Raw genomic sequence first — 6,000 nt, forward strand, 5'->3', positions numbered from 1 at the left:
TCTAAATTAAAATGGTTTATAGAGGGGGGCTGCGAAGCCAAGAACAGGTAACAGGATTTTCCAGGCTTTATGCTTCATTAGAGGTTATTTCAGGTCAAATAGAGGGTGTTCACTGCCTGCAGAAGTCAGAAAAAGCAACCCATTGCTAACCCATTTCAGAGCACTAGCCATTGAAAGTTGCTTTAAATATAGTTAACATCATCGTTTAAGGTGCACTGTACACTCATCAGCCATCTCTAACATGCTCAGTGCTCATCCTTACTGATTTCTTAATATTTGGTTTCACACACAACCCAACCAGAGTATTAAGTGGTTTCAGATACCTAGAGACCCATTTCATACTTCACCCAAAGAATGAGCTTTTCTTCCAAGATCTGGATTGAAAGCAAAACATTATTTTCCTCTCCATCTCAGATTTTCAGTCAAGAGACCTGAAGAAAAATAATATTTCAGTGACTTAGGAACAGAAACATTAACTTTGTAAAAGCTTCCCAGCATCAAGCTCAACTCTTACTTCCCTTATTTTCAAAGGCAAGAAAATTTAATAGTTAGACCAGCTGAAAATAAGTATTTGACCAGCTGCAAGTTTACATAACTCATCTACAGGAGCTTCATAGTTTCAATGAAGAAGCACTAAGGATGTTTTCTTCACCAAAGTAATCCTAGGCCAAGAATTTTTAAGTTCTGTAACTGCAGTGTAACACCATCAGGAAATTGATAAATCTTCGAAAACACAAAAAGGTACAAACAAGTTTTTTCGAGGTATGAAAGGTGGATACCGTTTCACAAAATTCAACAGCAAAAGCGTAATTGAGGAGTGCTGGCATCACCACAAGGACACCTGACTTCCATGTTTCTTCTTCCCTTGATGGCGTATCACCAGTTGATTCTCAGGCCCGCTCTACCCGACTCACACTTCTGTTAGTCAACAGAGCAGTTTACCTCAGCTGTAATGCTGCTGCATAGGGAATTAAATAATTATATAGTCAGTGAAGCTAAGGCTTGTCTGATAAAATAAAAATGTTAAAAGCACAGACGTTCTCTGCTCTTTTCCACGCAGTTCTGTACAGAAAGCAATACTGCCTGCAGTACCTATTCTGTATGTGCACAGCAGTTGTACGCCACAATACCTGAAAGACCTCACACTGCAATAGCAAAATTTAGCTCAACTTCAAGAAGTTTTTCTTCTGTATTTAACATTCCTCTGAACTACAAGTTCAGCCTCAAATGACAGCACCGTGCCCACTCCCCACACACTTTTTTTCTTCCCCACACACATATAAGAAAGCCAGCTACAAAATTCCTGTTTCAAAATACACCCTTTTGTCAAAAGGATCTTTGTTGCTATAATCAGCATACCGGCAGGGTGGAAAATACAAGAAAGAATATATACTGGTAAAATGAAAACTGTTCTAAAAACAGGAGTGCAATCCCTCAAAATAGTCCAGAGGGCTACACCCCTAAACACACAAGTTTGGGGAAGCACAGCCTGGCATTCCTACATGTTTAGGTTTGGATTTTCACAAGAATTAAGCATAGTTAGTTCTGTTCTACCCAGGAGCTGGTAAGCTAACACTCTGCCTCTAAAAGTGCTGCTCAGTCTCCCATCCCCTTTAACAGACACAATCAAACTAACAGATGCTTTTAAAAAAAAAAAAAAAAAAAAAGCAAAACACACCACACTTCCAAAACAACATTTGTTTTGAAGCAACTGCTATAACACTGAGGCACACAAGCAGCACACAGAAATTCTAATATTTCTATCAGTTGTGTCAACTTCTGTAAAATGAGTTGAAAGCTCACTCTTCCTCCCCACACCCTGTCTTTGTCTCTGGCATCTCGTTATGCAGGAGCCAGTCTCATTTCCCTGTTGCTGTAGGTGGTTGTTTGAAAGATAGGAGGGAGGAAACATGCAAACACAAAAAACCTGAAACAAAGAAAAATCACAGGCACCAGCAGAGACCTCAGGTCAGGGGCAGCTTCCCGAGCAATTCTTTAATGAAACTTTATTCTAGCTGACGGAATCTCTCCGATTACAAAGTGTCCTCAAACCCGGAGAGCCACACACCACCACCCAAATTAGAGCATCTATCCAAACATATCTATGAAAAAATAGTTTACAAGCACAACTGATGCCACACCCTGAGCAAGCAGCAGAACTCGCACTACAACACAAGCGCCTGGTAATAAGCACATTAAATAAAAACTCTATCTAATTCCTGTTTTACATGATTATAAACATCATCTCACTGCACGCTACCATAAATGGTTCGCGGCAGCACAGATAAAGCAGTCACCGCTGTTATATCAGTATCAGTTTTCTCCCAGTAAGTCCACGTTAACACTTTGCTCTATTTATTTGCGATCTCACCATGTCACTTCGTAATACAGTCTTGACCTATTTTCCAGGTGCTTAATTAATCTCTTTGCCGGCTGCCACACTTACTAGACAGTTACTGTGTGAATTTTAAACTTAGTTCACAGAAACCTTTAGCAAATTAACTCTGTTACGGAATTACTGTTATGTCAGAAAGTAAGTCCTCACAGTCCAGCCAAGCTGTTCTACTTTCTGTGAAATCAGAGCATAAACTTTTTGCAAATGATGTAATGGGAGGTAATATTGGGGGAGAACAATCACAGAAATATGCAGTTATCAACAACCACAGCTTTACTTAATGCAATTGACTCTCACATTAATAACACGTTTTCCCACAATTTAAAGATACTAAAGTAACTGAAATAAACAAGGTTATACTTAAGCAGAAAGATGCAAAAAGATCAGAGCACCACATAATTTGCGAGCAGGCAAGCCTGGGAGTCGCAAAACAACTCGCCAAGTTAACAAAAAAGGAAACCACCGCAGTTTTTGGCACTGACATTTTAAGTCAGACGCAACAGTTAGTAACAAAAGTATAGCCTCAAAAGAAAGATATTTTTATACATGTAAGCACAGAGCACTGACGACTGAGGGCTTAATGTAAATAAAAAGAAAATCATTATTTCTTACAGTGTTAACACACATGCGAACACATCTAGCAGTTTTCTGATAGCACGATGAACCAAGAGCCAGACCAAACCCGGCACAACCCCTGCCGCAGTCATTACGCTGAAGACACCAGCAACAACCCCCTCTGTTTTTACGGAGCTCGTTCTTGGGAACTGACCAGATCCTAAAGCGTCAACTTCCTTCCCAGTCGTTTTTATTTATACCGGCCCCACGGCACCGTCCGCCGCCCCGGCACCAGCTTCCCCCGCAGCGCAGAGCAGGGGCTCCCGCGGGTCCCTTCTCGGGGCTCGGGTCCCGCCGGGGCTACCAGGAGCCGCCGCGGCGAAGGCGACCGGGAGCCAGGACCCGTAACGGGAGGAGCCGCCGCCGCGCCCGGGCGCCACCCGCGGGACCCCCCGGCGCGGCGCGGGGGAAGCGGCCGCCGCCGGCCGGGCGGCACCGTACAAGGAGGCGGCGGCGGCGGGCCCGGGAGGGGAGCGGGGCACCCCCAGAGCCCGCCCGGCCCCGCGGTCAGTAACGGGCGAGGCGGGCGGCCACGCCTCCCCCCGCCGGGCGGCGGCGGCCTCGCCCGGCAGCCGGGGAAGGGGAAACTTCGGGGACACGGCGGGAGTAAGCGCGCCGTCGAGGGCGACGGGAAGCGGCGCTGCCCGCCCGCTCCCCGCCGCTGCCGGGCTCCGGCAAGGGCAGCGGGGGGAAGGTCTGCCCCGGCCCCTCGCCCCCGCGGGAAGAAGGCGAGAGCCGCCGGCGGGGGCAGCGCCCCTCTCCGCCCGCCGGGGGACGGCCCCGCTCCTCTCCCAGCTGCTCACCTTCACGGATCGGGCCGCACTGGCGTCCGAGCTGGAGCTGCCGCCGCCGCCCTGGGCATGTCCGGGAGCGCCACAGGGAAGCGCCGCTCCGGCCGGGCTCAGCCCCTCACCCCCGCCGCTCCTGCCGCCGCCGCCTCGGCCGCTGCCATCTTGTCCTGGCGGCTGGGAGGGAAGAGCCCCAGCTCAGCCCGCTCGGCAGCCCGGGCCTCCGCCTCATCTTCCCGGGGAGGGACCCAGCCCGCCCCCGGCCGCCGCCTCCTCCGCCTCCCGCCTCCTCCCGCCTCCGCCGCTGCCCTGCCCGCGGCGGCCTAGCGACGCCCGCCGCCGCCCATCGCCCCGGAGCGGCGGGAGGAGGCCCGGCCGAGCGCTGCGGAGGGGGCCTGCGGGCCGCGCCGCACCGAGGCCCCGCTCCAGCGTTCCCCGGCCCCGCGCCCAGCCTGCGGGGCCCTCCCGCCGCCCGCCCGCTTGCTCTGCCTCCCGGCCCGGCCCGGCCCGGCCCGGCGCCTCAGCCGCAGCGCCCTCGTGCGGCGCCCGCCGCAGCCGGGAACCGCCCCGCGCCGCCGTCCCCCGCTGTCACCCCCACTCCCGAGCGCGCCGATCCCGCAGCCGGCCCTCTCCCAGCCCCACGGGCATAAACGGAGCTGCCCCGCCGGTTACTGCCCCCCGGGCTCGGCCGAAGCCGGGCGCCTGGCGCTCGTCCTGCCCCGTGGCACCCGTGAGACGAGGCAGGTGGGGGGCCATCGTCTCCCCGAGCTGTAGGTTGGCGGCAGAGCCCAGGTAGCACCCTTTGGCTCTTCGCCGGTCACCCCGGGGAAGCCGTATGAGGACAACTTGAGATGCTCCCACCGTTCGTTCGCCTCTGCCCCGGTCTGTCACTCCTTGGGGGAAGGCGACCTCATGCTCTCCAAGAGCTCCCCAGGGAGCACCTGCAAAACCCCTAATAGTCCTCCAGCGGCAGCCATCCTCATATCAAACATTGAATGGTGAGCTTTTCTTCCCCGTCTCATTTGCTGCCAACTCCCATAACATTCACAGATACGTAACATCCACGATGAGGAAACCGGCATCAGGGAAAAGTCCCAACACTAAAGACCTGCAGCTTAGAAGATGACAACGTGACACTGAACTCCAAATTCATTTAAATGAGTGCTCTTGCTTTATAAGATGAAAAGACTCCCCTACCTAGCCCTGAAAAATAACTGTGAAGCACCAACCTTCTAGAGCTGCTCTGCCATCCTTCCCCGACAAGCAGTCCCTGCCACATTAGCCAGGTACCATCAAACACACCACTCGCTGTACAAGTAACAGAACAGAGCAAACATAATGACCACTTTGTGCCCCACATTACAGTTCAGCATTTTGTCTTGCTCAACCCTTGACAAAATAACAGGATACACCCTCAGTAACAACGTGCCCCTAATATTATACATCACTTAAATATTAGTGGTTGGTTGTAGGACTGGTCAACTCCTGCAAACAGCATTCTTGGCCCTAAATAGAATTCAGCTGATGTGGGGTGAAAAAGGAATTACTGTTTGGCTATAAAGTAGTTAGCCCCAAGATAAATCCTTGGCTACAGCTACAACTGGACGTCACATGCTTCTCCACCTCTTGCCAAAAATAACCAACCATTTCTTTATTTACTTGCACAACTACATGTACTCTCCTATTTTTCTCCCACTACTTCTTCCAGTATTTCCAACATGTGTCTGCTGGATTTAAACCTTTATTTAAAGTCCAATCCTGGTAATAAAGATTGCCAGCATGCTAAGTCAGGATTTGAATTAATTAATTGGAGAAGACAGAGTTATTGTATGGAAGTACTAAAACCTAGCATTGGAGTTACTACTGTAACACCACCAATACTCAGCCTTGGAAGTAATGAGACATATAATTTAGGGGTGGGGAAAAACAGGCGGGTGTCAATGTTAGTAAATTAAAGCTCTCAAGAGCCACTCATCACATCTTTTGCTTCCTAATTCTATAAATATTAATCAAGCTTCTCTTCACACATCTCCTAAAAAATAACGTCCTACAGAATTATTCAGATACAATTTTATTAACATATAATCGTGTTGATTACTTAACGTACAAACTCTAAAATGACTTCACAAAATAAAGCATTAAGTATATGCTGATTCAATCTGTAAGTGTATTTCATCCGCACACATAAATTGGCATACGTGT

General features: G+C 50.0%; 1 protein-coding gene across 1 annotated transcript in view; it reads right to left on the reverse strand.

Annotated features, from left to right (window-relative positions):
• HIPK3 (homeodomain interacting protein kinase 3) overlaps positions 1 to 4,036 on the reverse strand; it is a 76,280-nt gene extending 72,244 nt beyond the window's left edge. Inside the window, exon 1 of the mRNA XM_074150049.1 lies at positions 3,814 to 4,036. The gene's annotated coding sequence lies outside the window, so the exon portion shown is untranslated. The remainder of the gene's footprint in view (positions 1 to 3,813) is intronic.
• Positions 4,037 to 6,000: the final 1,964 nt, after the last annotated feature.

The sequence above is a fragment of the Numenius arquata genome, chromosome 6 (assembly GCF_964106895.1).
Source record: "Numenius arquata chromosome 6, bNumArq3.hap1.1, whole genome shotgun sequence".
NCBI lineage: Eukaryota > Metazoa > Chordata > Aves > Charadriiformes > Scolopacidae > Numenius > Numenius arquata.